This window comes from Urocampus carinirostris, chromosome 10 (genome assembly GCF_059441175.1).
Source record: "Urocampus carinirostris isolate Australia breed hairy pipefish chromosome 10, RoL_Ucar_1.0, whole genome shotgun sequence".
Lineage (NCBI taxonomy): Eukaryota > Metazoa > Chordata > Actinopteri > Syngnathiformes > Syngnathidae > Urocampus > Urocampus carinirostris.
Genome location: NC_142358.1, coordinates 7502168 through 7521721, shown reverse-complemented (window position 1 = coordinate 7521721; position 19554 = coordinate 7502168). Strand labels below are relative to the sequence as shown.

At 38.1% G+C, this 19554-nt stretch overlaps 1 protein-coding gene and 1 non-coding gene across 3 annotated transcripts in view; one reads left to right on the top strand and one right to left on the bottom strand.

Annotated features, from left to right (window-relative positions):
• schip1 (schwannomin interacting protein 1) overlaps positions 1-19554 on the top strand; it is a 347507-nt gene that overhangs the window by 201758 nt on the left and 126195 nt on the right. The window lies entirely within an intron of this gene.
• Positions 11147-11332, bottom strand: LOC148357596 (U2 spliceosomal RNA). Its single transcript, XR_015851918.1, has one exon. It is a non-coding gene; the product is annotated as a U2 spliceosomal RNA (small nuclear RNA).

Below are 19554 nucleotides of genomic sequence, written 5' to 3'. Positions count from 1 at the left end.
TTGCACTTGCAAAGGTGATGGAATGTTAAAAAGTGGATCTGTGGATTCTTCATTTTTAAAAGACATAAAGCACTGGAATGGGGTGGGCGGACACTAAAGAGTAAGATAAATGAAGAAAGGCAAAGGACGAAATGCATTCTCTTTTATGAAAAAGGGGACTTACATAAATCATATCCAAAGGTTTTTTTAAGCCATATAACTTTATTTTAGCATTTCAATAGAGGAAGTGAAAAAGGAACGGCACACAGCACTGAAAGTGTCTCTTACAAAACAAAAGAAATGTACGTTTATTTAAGTATAAACGCTGAAATCATTTCTGAAATCATCAGTCCCGTTTTGTTTGACTTTTTCTTTTTTTCAGTAAAATGTTTCTATATAATTGTCTTCAGAACTCATGTCAAGTCAAGTCATATTTATTTGTATAGCCCTGAATCACAAAGAGTCAAAGGGCTGCACAGACCACAGATTATTGCAAACCACAGACTATTATGACACCATCCCCTGATCTAAAACCTACATGAAGGCAAGGAAAAACTCTAAAACCTCAACATGAGGAAAATGAAGAAACTTTGAGAAGGGACCGCACCCTTCCAGGATGACCAGGCTGCAATGGATGTTGCAATAACAAATACACACATATTGTCAACATAAAATATGGGTTAATCATATGCTATAGAATAGAAGTGTGTTTTAAGCCTAGATTTAAACAGTTCCACTGAGGTTGCAGATCGAATCTCGGGGGAAAGAGCATTCCACAGCACCGGGCCCCAAATGAAGAACGCTCTCGAAGCTGCGGATCTCTTCTTGGCTCTTGGGATCACTAGTAGGCCAGCATTTTCAGAGCGAAGACTCTTGGACCGGAACATAGGGCGAAATTAAACCTGTAAGATAACAATTTTCATTTAACTTTCAGTTTACCTTCCTTAAGTTAAAATATATATTTTATTAAAGGGACAGTGTGTATTATTTGACCACTAGATGTAGCTGTATTGTGTAACCATGCAAAAGAAAACAAGTGTTAAAAAGCATTAGGAAGAATACAAAATTTTCTTTTCATTTTTTGCCCAGTCTTATGGAGGTTTTTGGGTACCCGTAGCAGCAAGATGGGTGACAATCATGGTAGCTCGTCCTATGTGAGGCTCATGATTTGTAAAGTAAATGCACATTTCATGACCAACGAGTATTTTAAAATAATGCACGTTTGTTGTTGTGTAGTTTTGCTTTATTTGTTTTTATCAATATTCGTTATTTCTAATGAATGATTTTTTTTTTTGCCACAACGAGGCACTAAATTATACGCACTGCCCCTTTAAATGTGAAATGTTTTAGTCATTATAGTATTAACAAAATGCTGTTGTCTAATCTCACCATTCAGTCCAAGCAATATATCGTCCGTTTCTCAGTTTACTTCTGGATGTGAAAATGTACCAATTTACAAAAAAGCCAGTAAAAAAAAAAACAGGAAAACAAAACATAAAGTCTCATTTATTTGTAAAGCCCTCGAAAACAAAATGTCTCAAAGGACTGCACAAGTCACAATTACATCATCCACTAATCTGAAACCGGAATAATAATTAAAGTCAAAATTGTAAACAGCCTAAAAACACATAAGCAATTGATTGGTTGCGGCCATACACAATGCACGTGCCTTCTTTGTATTTATTGATAAACGTATTCTTTGTTTTTGCGTTATTATGTTTTTGCTTCTCCCTTAAGCATCATTGCTAACCCATACAGTACAAAAAAAATCAGTATGGTATTGTATTTTTCTCTACTAAGCACAGGAGATACCTTTGGTGTGGTCTGACAAGTGACAAGCTGGTACAGTCGGGTTTGTGGGTGGATGCAGAGTGAGGGGGAGATAGCAAGTTAAGATTCAAATTCTTTAAAATTTAAAACTTCTACCTTCTTTCTTTCCCTAGGAAGACTGTTTTGGTTTAATCCAGGGAAGGCCTTTTGGACCTGAGCGTTACCAATTAACCAGAAGGTCAACATGTTTGAAATTAATTTTCCAAACTAGCCACCTTTGTTATTGTCTTGTTACAATAGTGTCATTATATTATTACCAGGTTGTAATGATTAAAATTCGGGTTGAATTAAGCAGTCAACAACTAAAAGATTATTTTAAAGACATATATTACATCAATGATTTTTAATGCGGCAGCACGGCGGCACAATGGTTAGCGCGTGTGCGGCACAGTTCTGAGGTCATGAGATCAAACCTTCCTGTGTGGAGTTTGCATGTTCTCCCCGTGCTTGCGTGGGTTTCCTCCGGGCACTCCGGTTTCCTCCCACATTCCAAAAACATGCATGTCAGGTTCATTGGCCGTCCAAATTGTCCCTAGGTGTGAATGAGCGAGTGAGTTGTCTGTCTCTGTGTGCCCTGTGACTGGCCGGCAACCAGTTCAGGGTGTCCCCTGCCCACTGCCCGATGATAGCTCGGATGGAAACCAGCACCCCCACAACCCTACTGAGGATAAGTGGTGCAGATAATGGATGGATTGGTGGATTTCTAATGCTTAGAAAATAACTATGACCCATCACTGGTGAGCATTTTAGGAGCTTGTCCATGGGCCTACATGGGTGATATCTGTGGTCTTCCACATTGGAGACCCCTGCATTAATCTTTCTTTATTCTTATGAATACTATTTGTTCCTTTGGTTAGCTTGTGTTTGCTTCTTCATTTAGCATCACTGCAAGTCTTGGACTCATATGTCAATAAATTGCTCCACAGGATTCTGAACGGAATAAGAAATGAGAAGCCATTTTGGGAGGGAGTTCAGCCAAAAGTATCTTGATGCCCGAAAATTCACCAATAGCAGACAAGAGTCTCGGAGATGTATGAGGCATGTATCTTGCAAAATAATTTCCTGTTGATTTCCTATGGTAAGGAAAATTACATATTGAGGGTCCCAAAAAAATATTATTCTGCATCATAAATTGAAAACAAGGTAAAGTAGGAACGCTGTAACCCAATAGTCTCCTGTACCTTATTTTCTGAAATAGAATTCAGACTGAAATAGAAAAAGATAACACTAATTCTGGGACAGTAGCCAGGCTTTCGATAACACAATTTTTTTTACTCCTCGGAATTAAGCTAGACAGAGCAAGCGGGCGATAAAGCAATAAGAAGGGCGTCTCTTTAATAGTGTGACTAATACCATCGGCTGCGGGACGTCACCACAAGGCTGATCCGTTTCAATTCAACTTTGCGATAATTCCGTATCATCCGACTCCCTCCCCGCCCTCCTGACATATTGTATTATATTCATTAGCCCGGTGCCTGCAACCTCAGCTCGGGTTAAGTCTGTAGGTTTATTGTATTCTTTTTCTTTTTCAAGGACGTTGACATAAGTCGCAGAGAGGAGCCTCAACCTTTAACAACGAAAAAGGTTGTTCACAGCACTTTGTGAGTTCTGAGCTGATTCAGGCTTGGAGTTGATGTACTTGAATGACCCTGTATTCAAACGATTAGTTATTCAATATATCTATCTATATCTATCTATATCTATATATATATATATATATATATATATATATCTATCTATATCTATATATATATATATATATATATATATATATATATATATATATATATATATATATATATATATATATATATATATATATATATATATTAAAAAAAGAAAGAGTCCTATTTAGTTTGATATAAGAACGAAAAATCGTAACACATACATACCCGAACACATTCGATTGGTGTCACTGGTCAAGTGGAGTGACGTGTGGATGGAGGAGCGGGAGGAATCACCAACGTCAAATCAAAAATAAAACAGATTTTAATCATTCTACTTGTGAGGAATTAAAAGATGTATTTGCCCTTATCACCTCCTTATTCCTAAGACTAGTCCTAATCATCAATTGGTTACGGTTACATTCTTTTAAAGTGTGTGCTTTATTGATAAACAAAAGCTTATTTTCCACGGTACACATATTATTGCTTATTTCTTTAGCAATAATTGGGCCCAATTCAAACAAGTACAGTTTTGTATTGCTGACTTGCGTCCACGGCACAGTTCTGAGGTCATGCGATCAAACCTTCCTGTGTGGAGTTTGCATGTTCTCCCCATGCTTGTGTGGGTTTACTCCTCCCACGTTCTAAAACATGCATGTCAGGTTAATTGGCCGGTTCAAATTGTCCCAAGGTGTGAATGAGCGAGTGAGTTGTCTGTGTGCCCTGCAACTGGCCGGCAACCAGTTCAGGGTGTCCCCTGCCCACTGCCCGAAGACAGCTTGGATGGGCTCCAGCACCCCTGCGACCCTACTGAGGATCAGCGGTGCAGATAATGGATAGATCATTAAAATAATAAGTATTTTATACCAATATGAGTCACAATATAATACACAAAAGGGGCTTCGGGTATAGTAATCGTATATTATTGTATAGTGGAAAAATGCCGCAAAGAGGAAAAAAACTCTTATTCCACTTTGTAAAGTGAAAACATCATAAAGCGGGATGCTATATCCCGAGATTTACTGTACTTTTTTTTGCTTATTATTGCCATCAATTGTGTTTCATTTATTCAAATGAAGTACTTTTACACCACTAGGGGTTGCTAAATAACTCACACTGGCGCTTCAAGAAAACTAAAGAATGGCATTGTATCGTGGGGAAAATGCCTTAAAGAGCGGCTGAAAAAAACTTCTTATTCCAATCGTCATAGGGCGGGGACGCCATATCCCAGGACCTACAATACTTATTTTTTCCGCTATCATTTCAATCAAATTGTGTTTTATTTAAGCAAATGAAGTGTTTTACACCACTAAGTGCCACTTTCTAATACCCACAGCTTTGAGGACATAAAAACGCGGTGGAAAATATATTTTATGTATTCTTGCCCTATTTTTCATTGTCCTCTCCGCACTGTTGGCCCAGACCGCCCCTCGAGTAATTCCAATATATTTGACACGCGAGCCATTTCTGTGCCACTCTTCCCAATGTATTTGTGTGTCTGTGTCTGTTTATCAGCTGTAATGCGTTGCGCGTGAGTCTTTTACAACACGTTCAATATGACACCACGGGGCCTCACAAGCCAGACAACAAGTGGAGCCCGAGGAAAAAGAGACGGAGGGCGAGACGGCCAAAGAGTAAAGCCATTCGTCTTGCTCTCCCTTTATTTGCAACGGCCTCCGCAGCCTATAAAGCATCACCCGCCGAGCGTTATGGCCTTGTATCTTTCAAATGCCAAATTATGCATCCCGCAGAAGCACGTGCGCACACTCTCAAGCGCAACGCTTTCCAATGTTTCAATTTAGAAATCAACTTTAAAGAAGACTCAGATAGATCACATCTGGAGCCACAAACATTATGGACAAAAATCATGGATGCTGTCAGTGTTGGAAAATATTTGTATTATTGCTTTTTTTTCTTTTATTGAATCTCCTGATAAGTTAATAAATATTAGAAATAAGTAGTGAAGACATAAATGGATATTAAATAGGAGAGCCCAAACTAAATCTGACGAGAAATTCCAACCTGTTCTAAAAGCCCTTTTATTTTCATTTAATTTCTTACGTTATAAAAGCAGACCTGCCCTCAAAGCTCAGGGAATCAAAGAAGAGCAACATGTTTGATAGATTTAAGTTCCTTACTTGCGTTCATCGCCCAATCAGCCTCCAGTCTTCATGCAGGATGAAGCTCCATGTCACAAAACTGGTAAAGATATTCCTTGAAGGTAAAAATATTGAATTAATGGCATGGCATTCGCAGAGTCCCGATCTCATGGTCAAGAAACCTACTAAAATCGACAGTGTGACGGAGGCTGGAAGAAGAATGGACCAAAGTTACACCCCAGCAGTGTGAGAGACTTGTGCTATCCTCTGGCTGCAGATGTGCTGAAGTCATTCACACCAGGGGCCTGTACACTTCTTACTAATTGCTGACTGGTGTAACCTTCAAAATAAATTTCCATGACAAAGTCATTGTTCTCCTATTTTGATCAGTGTGTTCTCTAATTTAGATCAATGCATTTTTTACAACATACCGTTTTTTTGGTGTTATTTATTTTTTGTTGCTCATTTTGTGAACATGTTTTGTAGTAGCATGGTATAGACATACACTATACAGTTGTTGATATTTCCATGTTTTCTTAAATTATCTTTAAACAGTTACTATCTTATGCACAGTAAACAAATCACTCAATTCACCTGACAGTAATAATTACTGCTTTTAAATTATATTGGAGCGGGATATGGTTTATGGTTCCTCATAATTCTGTCGCACTTTGATTGTGGTGCAATCATTATTTTGTTTCCTCTGTTATTGTCTTTTTTATTTAACAGGTTGGCTCAATAGTTATTTGTTGTTAAAAAAAAAAAGCTACAAAACTGTGAAACTACTTATAAATATTCCCAATTGGTTGCCTTTAACGTAGCAAGGAAGCCAAAAGTATGTTTTGTCCCTTTCAAAAATATATGAATATATACCGTATTTTCCGCACTATAAAGCGCACCGGGTTATAGGGCGCACCCCGAAAAAATAGTTTTTGGTCCTATTTTTGACATACATAAGACGCACCGGATTATAAGGCGCTACAATGGGAACGTCGACAAAACAGTCAGATAGTTCAGTCCAACTTATTACCCCCTTAACATTCCGAAAGCTTGCAAAGACGCAAATACGTGTCGAGAACACGTGCGGATGCGGTGTCCGCACGATGTCACTCAAATGCATCGTTCCATCATTCGGAAGGTTAAAGTCTTGGGATTCAAGAAATGCCAACCATTCCTTAGTTTCTATTTTCTTTTTCGTTCGCAACTTTACTGAGCATATGACAATAAACACTTGGAATTGAGTTTAATTTAAAAACAGACACTCCATTCCATCCATTATCTGCACCGCTTATCACAGAAACATCGAGTTCTGAAACAAGATACAGGGATAATATAAAACCCGGAGTAGCTCACCGAAGTCGTTGTGTTCATAATAATGTGCAGCCAATGTCCTCTTATATCCGTGAGTGTAGTAAATCCAGGAGAATAAAATATTTACAAATACAGAAAAGTAAAAAAAGCTTTCTGTATGCCATCACCACCATGGACCACGTGCTATACACATTCATCTTTTTCGGCCAATTGCAGGCTTTGTTTTGCCGTTTAAGCCAATGCCAGCCTGTGAATGATAAAAAGGATCCGCCCCTTGACCTCCGAATAACTTTAGCCAATAGTGATCGATTCAAATGATGATTGACACATTGGTTAGCCAATGAAACACCGGTAAATAAATCCCAGCATACACCGCGTACTACTTGGCGTTCGGGGGAAAATCTAGTCGGCGGCTGCAAGTTAGTTGGAAGACTTTGCGACTTAATGTTGATCCATAAATAAGGCGCACTGTATTATAAGGTGCGTGGTCAGCTTTTGAAAAAGAGAATATACATTTACACTGAGACTTAATGACACTCTTGTTTATCATTGCTTGTCATTTAGGTCAACATTAGATTATTCAGAAGCCATAAGGGATCCTCTAGAGTAGAGGCAAGATCGGCCCTAAAAAAAATCCAGAATGACCTGACCTGGCCCGTGGGTATAAAAACCCAAACCAGCTGAACCAGACCGATTATTTTGATTTGAGGACCCTTTGCCGAAGGAAACCCTGTGCTGAAGGAAACCCGGCGCTGTGTGCACTACGGCACCAAATTGCCTTCTTCGGCGCCAAAGTAGGCGTGGGCCCCGAAATGCTGCCCCCAAGCGCAGAGCCGAAGTGCAAACATCGGCCTTGAAGCATGAACTTTAAGTGTGTTACTTAAATAAAAGTAGCTACCTCAGAATAATATCACTTAAGAAGGAGTAAAAATAGTCATCCAAAAGATCACTCAGGTAAAAGTAAGTGCATGCTGTGCAGATCATCCACGAAAAAAAAAGAAAAAAGAAAAAAAGGGCTGGAGAGAAGCCCGGCCCGGATTTGCTTCAATGTTCACATATCTTAGCTTTAAATCTATAGCCTGAAATGCGAAAATACGACAAAAAGTTTTTGGGTGACCAATACACCGTATTCAACATATATACTATTTAGTTCTTGGGAGGTTCAGAAGATATGTTCACGCTATTAACTTTAATTCCGACTATTTTCATGATCAGGGTTGCGTCATTCTACGGTTGTCTGATTGGCGTATTATTCACACTCTAAAAATTGTGATTACGGCTATTGTAAAACATTTATAGTTATTGTACTTCCTCTTTTAAGAGCTAGTCAAGGTTAAACGAGCTCAACGGACACAATTGTCAATAAAAGCAGACGAACCGAGTCGGAATCAAGAGGTCGACTAATTTTCTGTTGAGACATGTGAAGGAATTTTAAAGCTTTTTTGTCTCGTTGATCGGCCTCGGCGCTCGACTACTTCTGTCTTATGATTTAGCATTTGTTGGATTATGATTATAAATATGGAAAAGGGACGGACAAATACTGTAACGTTCAGATACTCGGAAAATAGGTTAATACTTTACAGATGAAAATTATATGTTGAAAATTCAAATACATACAATCAACTTACACGGAAAAAAAGGTTTTACTCGTAATTGCTTTTTTTTAATCATACAAATTTCCTTTTGTTATTAGCATTGTGAACATAAATAAACCAAAACACTATTTTTGTCCGAGTTTATGTTACGTTCATTGAGGTCTCCAAAAACTAGCATTGTTTTGTTGTATGCTAAAAACGAGATTTGTCAATTTCTACGACGGAAACTTTTTTCTTCATGAAATAATAGCATAATCATTGTACATTATTTGTTGTTAGCATTAAGAATGTAAGATAAACGAAACAATAATTTTTGTTCGTGTTTATGTTACTATGTTTTGTTTCCAGCATGCCAAAAACTAGCTTTCTTTCACTAAAAACAAGAATTGTCGTCTTCTATACTAGAAACTACCATCTTTTTCCTCACGATATAATAGTACCATCCTTGTACACATTTGTTTTTGTAATAAGCATGATGAACGCATGAAAAATCAAACGAAAATTTTGGGTCGCGTTAATCTCTGTTGGTTGTGTTTTGAGAATGTCAAAAACTAGTGTTCTTTTCTTCTACGCTAAAAACAAGAATTGTCATCTTCTGTGCTGGAATTTAGAGTCTCTTTCTACACAGAATATTAGCATAATCTTCATACAATTTTTGTTATTTTTTGTTATTATCATAACCTAAGAAAAAACAATCCTCTTTGTTCATGTTTTTGTTACTGTGTTCTGTTTTGAGCACGCCAAAAACTAGCTTTTTATTCTCCTACGCTAATCATAAGAATCGTCATTGATTTGTTGGATTGTGGTTTTAAATGTAGCACAAGACAGAACAATTGTGTAACAGTATAGATTGTAGTTATTCTTACATGTTTAACTGGTTTTTGGACAATAGATGAGTAAGAAGAATTATGTGGAGATGCTAAATGCTAACAAGACGTGAAAAATTGTGTATAACTTTGTAGACACAATTTTAAGATGATTTTATACGTGGTTTCTGTTTCAAAATGAATGCTACCTGTCCGGGTTAGCATAGCCCTTTTTTTATGCTTGTTTCCACCTGGGCGTCAATGACATTGCGGTCTGAGTTGTACACATAAAAGTGTTCGACGAACCTTCATTATGTATGCGCAAATCTTTTTCAACTTCAGGTTTCTCTAAAAGCCTCCATGTCAACAAATCTCTCTGGACTGCAAAAGCCCCAAAAGGCAGAAGAAGATGCTTTCTATCCCCAACAAATGTGGACTTCTCCACCCGCTAAACTCTGCTCTGTTGCAACATGCGGGTCATTGGCGCTCCCTAGTGGCTCCCTGGTGATTCTTTAATAATGTTTGGTAATGGAAAGATATGTTTTCTGTAAAAGTGGAAAGAAACTACATTCTTACCTCTTTCCAAAAAATATAGATGGAGGCAGAATTGTTTTCCTTCCTTAAAAAGCTTGTATAAAGCTGTTTTTGCGGCTGCAGACATAATTTTGGGGGTGGTTCCCTTCAACTTTTGGGTTGTTGACCGTAAAGTAAATATATTACTTAATTTTTACTTTTACACTAATGCAAATTCATGTATGGTTGCAATGGTGATGTGGTAAGAGTACACCCCAAAAGGACAGAAGGCTCAGGCTCAGGCTCTGTTTTTCATGTCTTTTAGTACATAAAAACATTTATAAAAGCCAACTTATTTGGTATTTACAAGTCTTTCAAGTGGAATGAATAAACGGAGAATCGTGAGCCAAAGGAAGCCACGAGGCCTCCTTCGAGCTCTCTTGGCTTTTGTCTTTTCCTGCCAAATTTTGCCACCTGAGAACGTGCAGGAAGGTTGCCTGAGGGTAGCACGGCCTGCCAACTGTCACAAGTTGAATCCGCTGCCACGCGCCACCTAAAGTACTCCCACAACAACAAGAATCACTTTAATTATTATAACATTGTAACAAATAGGAAAGTTCGGTGATCCTTTGCTACTTCACTCTTCGCGGAGGATGAAATATATTTATTCAAAAATGTAAAAAAATATTAAACAGAAGTTCAATCTTGCTGCCTGTGTAGTGGAGGCACGATCGCAGACCACACATAATTTGGTTTCAGCCCGATGAAGCGTGCTATTTTGACCAACCTAAAATAAACTGCACCATTTTAGTCACAATCCATTATCCTCAGTTGACTGTGCTGCAAGTGGGGGCCCATAGAGTGTGTTTTTGCTGGGCCTTGTGGTATTTTGGGGGGGCGTCCTGTCCACCACTGCTGTTGTGTAGCTGTGATCCATTATTCCCAATCATATATTGCTGCTAGTAGAGACTAAGATCAAAGCGGCTGCCTTTCCAGCAGCTCCCCTGTTATCTCTCACTCTTTGTGAATTTCTGTTTTATTGTCTGCTTCTATCTTCGGTGTTTTTCTTCCCGTTTTGACAACTACACTATGGATTACTTCTATTCTATGGACATGGGTTTTAGCGCACAAAAATGCATTTATTCAAGGAATCAACTCCTTGCCCTGAAGAATTCTCGTGCCGGGGGGTTTTGGGGTTTTTAAGGGTTATTGATCTATCTTCGTTATTCATTATCCATTATCCGTTATCGGTCAGTTCATAATACGCTACAAAGCCTAGGAGCCGGGACACTTACTCTCAGCCAAAAGGCCAAGCTAAGGTCCTAGTCCTAAAGCCATGCTGCGATCATTGCGAATGCACCGTTCCCGGAGGTACTGCAATACCGGGCCGATGCGTGGAGTGGACAGAGCAAGCTCATATTCCATCTCCGAAATGCAAAAATCTTGGATACTTTAAATATAAGTTAGGGTGCCGGCGTGATTAATGGGCCTATCGTGCAGGAAGAACCGGAGCTAGCTAAGCGGCTAGCGGCGTTATAAGTCTTCGGTACCATCCACAATCATGGTAAATGCGAACTCACTACCAAATGAGATCAACAAGTGCTGGTGGAAAACATCGAAGCGCACGGGGAGCGCAGTTGCTGTGTTTTGCGGAAACGTGGCTCACGTTTAGCATTCCGGACGCTAACGTGTAGCCACCCGGAGCAATCCGGCTTCAGCGTCGCTATACAGAGACATGAAAGCCTACGGGAATCGGAGAGGAGACGGACTCGCTAACACGAGGTGGTGTATCCCTGGACACAAAGAAAAAGATTTCCATCTGCCGCAGGGATGTCGAACTTTTGGACTGGCGTGTGACGTCATCCACTCCGCTACAAGCACCCCTAGGGCATCATGTTAATTTGTTAATAAACAACGAGGTAGACTGCTGGAAGTGTGAATTTCCCTACGGGGATGAATAAAGTATCTATCTATCTATCTATCTATCTATCTATCTAATAGAAGGCAATTTTGCTAGGAGGCGTGCCTTTCTGGCCTTACAAAATTGGAATACACGGTTGTGGATCCATTATCCCCAGTTGACTATTGCTGAGAGATTTGCAGATTTGCGTCATGCGTGGTGGCCCTTTTTTTTCACTTGTTCCGCACTTAAAAACAGCAACCGTGCAGCGACAATCAATTATCTCCGGACGACTATAGATGAAAGCAGGAGCTGAAAGGGCAGAATTTTGTACGGACTGGCATGTTTTCTAATCCGTCTGTCTAAAGGTGAACTGCACTTGTTCAGGTGCAATCCATTAATCCATTGTGGTCCACTCAAAATTAAATGCACTGTCTTGGCCGTGACCCTACATCCTCACTTTTCTATTTCTGAGAGTGGAGACCGAGAGAACAAATTTGTGTCATGTGTGGCAGCTTTTTTTCTGCTTTTTACAGAAAAATGAAATGCCGCGATCCATTATTCCCTAGCAATATTTATCTGTAACAAGAGCAACATTTATTTATTAATCAACAAACAATTTTCCAAATCTATAGCTCCGACAGCGCTTGTTCTCAGCCAGTTAGACTTGGGGATGACGACAGCCAGTGGCTCCCGATTTAGGTCAACGATCTTTGTATCACACACTAGTACGGTGGTATCTCTACTTCTGGGAGTACCTTTCTAACCTGAAACATTTCTAAGTAGAGGGTTTTGTATCAAAAATAGTTTGACGATGTGTCTGGGGCAATTGTAATGTTGATAGGAGGTATCTGGAACGGTTGGTAGGGGTGAGGTTTGTCCCTTTTCTCAACCAACTTAGCGCTCTCTGTCAGATCTATTAGTTTCTGAAAATAAATACTTAAAATGTGAAAAAAAGGCAACATTTTCTGGATTACATTACAGAAAAATAAAATAAAAACATCTTAAAATGGCATGAATACTAGACATATTGCATTTTTAATCAATAATTCCGAATTTAATTGATATTTCCTCAGCTGTTGTTTTTTTCAATTAGCAAAATGAGAGTTTTTAAAGAAAACGAATAAGTCTTGTGATATAAATAAATTCAGCAAATGAAACAAAGAAATAATTGCATGGCCTCAAGCAATAATAGCATGGAAACCAATTCCCAAACTGAATCGTGCATTTTATTTATAAAAATAAGTGACAAACTTACTATGAGAAATCTCATTGGGGAATTAATCGTTTCTTTTTACACTTGCTTTGAATTTATTTGCAAAGGACTGTGAGAAAACAGACAAGGAAGGTCATAAAGCTTTATCATTGCCTGGCAATTAATTTTGTCAGCTCATGGCAGGATTAATAAATAAATAAATACAACATCGGCACAATACCACCCAAAGCAAAGATATTTACAATTGAATGTTCAAATATAACATTACTGTTTCTTAGCCAATACATCTGTGTTATCAAGTATTGGAGCACTTGTCAAATGATTGGAAGTGAAGTGGTGAATTCAGAATTTTGTTTTTATTTACTTGTCCAAGATCGCATTCAGTTAATAGATGCAAAATCAGTTATCTCTATCAGTCCACAGAAGCAAGCTTAGTTAATTGTTAAAGCTAGCAAAACATTTTTGCATCATGGTAATGTGTTAGTGTGCATCCCTAATTTGAACGATCCTCATAATTATTATTCTTGCACACGTTGATAAATCTCCCTTTTTCCATACACTATCTTCAATAACAGTTTAGGACAAAAGTGATATCAGTTATCAGTATCAGTCCACAGAAGTGGGTTATTGAGGTCAGTAGGAAAAAAAAGGTATTGTGCTTTACTAATTTGAACAATCTTTACCATTGTTATTACTGTGCAAGTTGATTGTAAATATCACTTTTTCCATACAAAATCTTCAATAACAGTTTACTTATTGGTGATTGGTATCAGTCTAAAGAAGCAGAATTTTCTCAGTCATTTCTATTGGTGGGAAGAAGAATATATATACACACACACATATATATATATATATATATATATATATATATATATATATATATATATATATATATATATATATATATATATATATATATATAGATATATATATATATATAGATATATATATATATATATATATATATATATATATATATATATATATATATATATATATATATATATATATGAAATCCATCAGTCTTCTCGTTTCTGTCTCCCTCCCACGCAACTTTTTATGTGTGACTCATAGCTGATGTTTCAGGGTCAAATCAATACCCGGTGTCACTTCCACTGATAGCATTTCGGGCCAAGAGAGCTGTTGAAAAAGCAGGATAAAGTTAGACTATGAAAACGTTTTCAGTCCCGAGCACTGTTATATTACCATCATCTCTGAAGGGGAGGGTGCGATCGCTGCCCTTGAATCACAAAGAAGTAAAAGTTAAGACTTGCTGGCACTTGAAGGTAGCTACCGTTACTCTTGCCCGTCTTGTTTTTTTTTTTCCAGGACGTAAGCAAAATTGTTATTTGAGCGTTTGCAAGAGTTTTATCTGCCTCTTTAATATTTAATGATCGTCGGTCAATGAGGAGTTAACCTTTAAGCTTTTGCTCTGTAAAGTCAAGAAATGCAAACTTAGCTGTGTGCTTTATCGTGTCTTGCTTTATACAACACAGCTTATGAGTTTGTGTTTAATGCGCTGCGACACAATCAAATGTTGCCTCTTTGTAGATGGGGTTTTTAACTTACCTTGTTTTATTTATCGGTAGGGCACTTCCTTAGAGAATTTGATTCTGTATACTTAAGACAGGTATCCTCTTCTTTTTCATCACCTAATCTCTGATTAATTAGGGTTCGGGTCCCATACAAAGACTTGTGACTGTGTACAGTCACAAGGCATGTTGTTGGTAGTCATTAGGCACCTTCATGTTTGCCAGTTCAAAATGTGGTAAAAAAAACATTCCCCTCTTAAAAAAGGATTTATATTGTCAGGATTGGAGTACTCTTTTCAGGAAGACTGGAGAGTAATAAATTCCAGTAACATAGACAACAGGAAATAAAAAAGACACATTGGCAGTTTTGTGCTTGCTTGCTCAAAATACTGCAAATTAAACTAAACAATACACCCCAGCATTCCCAAAATCAAATAAAAATATGCACCTTTGTGTTTGCTAGCTCATATGCTGAAAACAAAATTTAACCCCCCAAAGAAATCCTCAATACGTTTATGCTTGGCGTGCCCTTGTTTAGGAAGACTGGGGAGCAAGAAATTACGATCATCTAGATCAGTGGTGTCTAAACTACGGCCCGCGGGCCAACTGCGGTTCGGTTTTGTTGCACTTCTCAGTTTTAACACTAGATGGAGCCAGTAACGGAAAAGGTGCTTCTCCACCCATGCATTTGAGATCCCCTGAACTGGAAAACTTTGGAATTGTGTTTTCTTTGCTTATTTAATGAACCTTCTTGTCATTCATTTGAACTGTCATTGAAATACAAAGTGTATTACTGTGTAACTTATTCTAAAACAAAATAGATTGATTGTTAATTCTAAACCCTATCAGTGCAGATAAACGTAAATTTTGCTACTAAAAATAGGTTAACAACGAAATTAGAGTAGATGACCGGCTATCGAACTGAAAAATAAATAAAACATCCATCTATCCATCCATTAGCTGCACCGCTTATCCATCCCAGCTGTCTTCGGGCAGTGGGCAGGGGACACCCTCAACTGGTTGCCAGCCAGTCGCAAGGCATACAGGGACAGACAATTCGTTCACTCATTCACACCTAGGGACAACATATTTAACTCCTCAAACCTAGAACAAGTCCAGTTAATTTTCTTTCCTCTGTCTAACAGCATAGGAGCTACACTCAGGTATTGCTGAGGTTTGTATTCATGACTGTATCGCTATGTACAAAAAATGTAATCAGCATTTTTTTCTCCTCCTGGCCCTTTCAAAAAATGTTTAAGCCAATGCGGCCCGCGACTCAAAAACTTTTTGATCTAGATTCTAGACAACCGGATATAAATATATGCATTAGCACATTTGTATTTGCCTGGTCAACATACCTGAATAAAAAAATGAGAAAAAATCTCCACACCCCATAAAATGAAATAAAATACATATAATATAGATGTATATAAAATAACTATGCCCTGCGATTGGCTGGCAACCAGTTCAGGGTGTCCCCTGCCCACTGCCCGATGATTGCTGGGATGGGCTCCAGCACCCCTGCGACCCTACTGAGGATAAGTGGTGCAGCTAATGAGATGAGATGAGAGATAAAATAACTACTTTCTTTTTGGCGGCAATAGGCTATTTTATTATATTTCGGGCTACGGAGATGCATGTTTTCGAGGTTTCCTCCTCTTACACAACTTATTCAAATGATCAGGTTTGTTATCGAGCTCCTGTAGTGCTTACAGATGAGCTGACTATTTGAATTATGAAGGAAGGATGCTTCTCACATCCCTGAATCGGGCAACATGAAAATCATCACACCGTGACATTAAAAAATGTATGAGAAAAAATTGAGCGATTCCTTATGCGACTGGTATCCCTGGCAATGACGCCCGGGACATTTTGTCCTGCCCGTACAATCGATTCCTGGTAGATGAAAAGAAGACGGAACGTCGCACCCGGGCGGTCGTACAAGTGAATGGTGGAAGTGATATTCTCACACAATTCACATTCTCGAGTTGCCATTGTTTCCTCCAGAAAGACGGAATGGATTCTTTTAGAATTCTGACGCCATCACAAAGAAAGCCAGGCGGGGGTTATCTCCATTGTTTCTCTATTCTATGAGTGTCCCGACAGGCTGTACGTCCAGCTCCTCTCGGCTGCATGAAAGTGTAGATTGGGGGATGAGATTTAGAAGCCAGACAAAGAGCTTGAGAAAGAGAATGCAAAAAAGAGAGAGGAAGGAGGAGAGTGGACTGAATGTGTAAAAAAAAAAGTCTAGCCACTGAAAGAAGGAGAATATTTGGGGTGCAAATAAAAAAATCAATTTTTTATATCAGAGTTAATGTTTCAAAAACAACTCAATAGTGGAAATCTTCGAAGTAGAAGCTTTTATTTTGTTATATTTACAGTATTATACAATGAAATACTTTAGTCGGTTCAGAACGTTTTGCCGACATTGTGGCTTTTAGAGAAACCTGAAGTTTCAAGATAATTTGGATTGTCACCATCCTTATTACACTACAGACACCTCAAACTGGACCATATTTGGACTATTCTTGCACTACAGTCACTTTCAACTGTGTTTTATCTTAATTCTGTCTTATTTTCTTGACTCATATTGAGTTAATCTTGTCTTTTTATCTTTTTAATATTTGTAATATTCTTTTATGTATATGTATATAGATTCTTAGTTTCATTACACTGGCAACTGTGTGGACAGCAAACTAAGTCTTGCATTGTGCAGGGAATTGTGGTTCTTTACTGTGCATATGACAATAAACCCTTTGAATTGAATTGAATTTAGGCTTGTAATAGTCTTTTTTGGAAGACCAGTGGGCAAAGTAATCCAGACAAGTGGCTAATTACCGGGGTTTTTTTTCTATCAAGCAGATAACTTTGACGTTATCAATTCAATAATCATCCTGATAATTAACGCGCATCCCTACAAATTCTGAACCTTCTGAATGCCTGAAAATGTAAGAGAGGAAGCCGAAGCTGCGGTGCTAAAAAGATGAGACAAAAGAAAAATAGATTATAATGCAGCGTGAAAATTCACAGTCTCACACCAAGCAGATTTTTGATTATCCAATCAACATCAGGCCTCACTGAGCAAAGAGATGATTATAATGCGATGAGGAGTGTGGGAAGGAAGGCCGGACGAGAATTTGCTACATGTTACAGCTAGTGCTAACATGCCCAGGTATGTGAAGGATGTTTAATGAGAATTGAGAAGAAAAAATTGGACACCATTGGTAGCTAAAATATAAATAGCATAGTTATGAGTATATTATTATGAAATAATCACAAAAGTGAAATCTCTCCACAAAAGGGTTTTAATGTTATTTGATTCACTTCATTTCCCTTTTATTTTCTTTGTTGTTGTATGTGTTCGTCTTGCTGTCGGTCACCCCTCTTGAGGGATATGACCAAGGTAGATAGATAGATAGATTCACTCAGAATTAAAGCAAAGTATTATTATATGTCCCTTTCTTAGAACAAAATTTTATGACTTGTCTCCAAAAACTCAAAATGCTATAGGGCTAGCTCAGAAGCATTTTTTGCATTTTTATTTGACAAATATATTGATATATAAAACATAAACATGATGAAAAAAAAACATTAAGGAAAGTATCCCACAGGTCCATTATCCCCAATTGCATGTTGTTGCAAGCAGGGGTCAGTAGAGCGCATTTTGGTTGTGCCTCGCAGTTCACAATTCATTTTAAAAAGTGAAATGCACTTGTCTGGCTTCGATCCGTTATCCCAATCGCATATTTTTACGAACAGTGAGCAGCAGAGCACACTTTTATAAAGCCCGGCTGCTCTTTTTTGCCATTGCTGTATTTCTACCTAAAATTAACTGCACTCGTGTGGCCACAATCCATTATCCTCCACCTTAATTTCTGCAAGCACAAACTGTCAGAAGGCACTTCTGTTGCTGGCTTGCCATTCTGGCCTGCCTAAAATCAAATGCATGGTTGAGGCAGTAATCCCTTATCCCCGCTCGACTAATGCTAAGAGCAGGGGCTAGCAGAGCACATTTTCTTTTTTTTACGTGCCATTGGGGCTGGTCTAAAATGAACAGAGGACTTTTTGTTTGGGATGCTGAAAAATTCCATTGTGGCCCTCTTAAAGTGAACTGCGCTGTTTTAGCTTTGATCCGTTATCCTCGATAGAGTATTGCTGAGAGCAGGGGACAAACCAGCAAATTCGTGTCATGCACATCAGTTCTTTTTTTTCCTTCCTTCCAACTAAAATAAACAGTCTTTAGGTGCCCCGATTTATAATTTCCAGTCAACTAAATATATATATATATATATATATATATATATATATATATATATATATATATATATATATATATATATATATATATATATATATATATATATATATATATATATATATATATACACTCCTGATATAAGTGAATCATGGTTTAATATCAATTTAAATAGACGCAACACAAAATGAAATACAGCGTATCATATAACAACATTTGACTGAGTGTCTTGGGGAACCAAAACAAAGTCCTGGCAAGGATAAAACTCTGATATACGACATTATGATACAAGTAAAGTCTGCCACTAAAATGATAATTCAAACAAAGCGCAGCCGATGACCTCGCCGTGTCGTACAAACGTAAACAAAGTCAGCATCTGACGGAATGAATTAGTTCACTTCCTACGCTGGAATTCTCTCCTTGTTTTATCCTCTTGATAAACTGACATGAGAAGAAGTCCCGATAAAAAATGCTGGAAAAGGGAAAAAGGATCAATGGCCAAGATGACAACACGCTATTAAAAGAAAGCAAAGCGGCGGGCAGGTCGCTTTTGATGAGGTTATACAAGTCAAGCCTTCGGTGGCTACAAGTCTGAGCTTAACTTGCGCCTATAAGGAGGAAAGGTCAATATTGACAGACACGGCTGCACTTTTGCATGGGTGTGAGCAAGCCGTCCTCAACAAAAACCGTTAGGTTGATTTGTTTTGCAACCTTAAATAAGACCTTTCTCTTTTGGGGAACACAAACTCATGAATTTACAATGGGGCACAATAGCAATTCTAAAAGCAGTAGTGTTATTTCGAAATGTGGTCCTTTTGAGATACATATTTAAAGCAGTTCATCCATCTCATCTC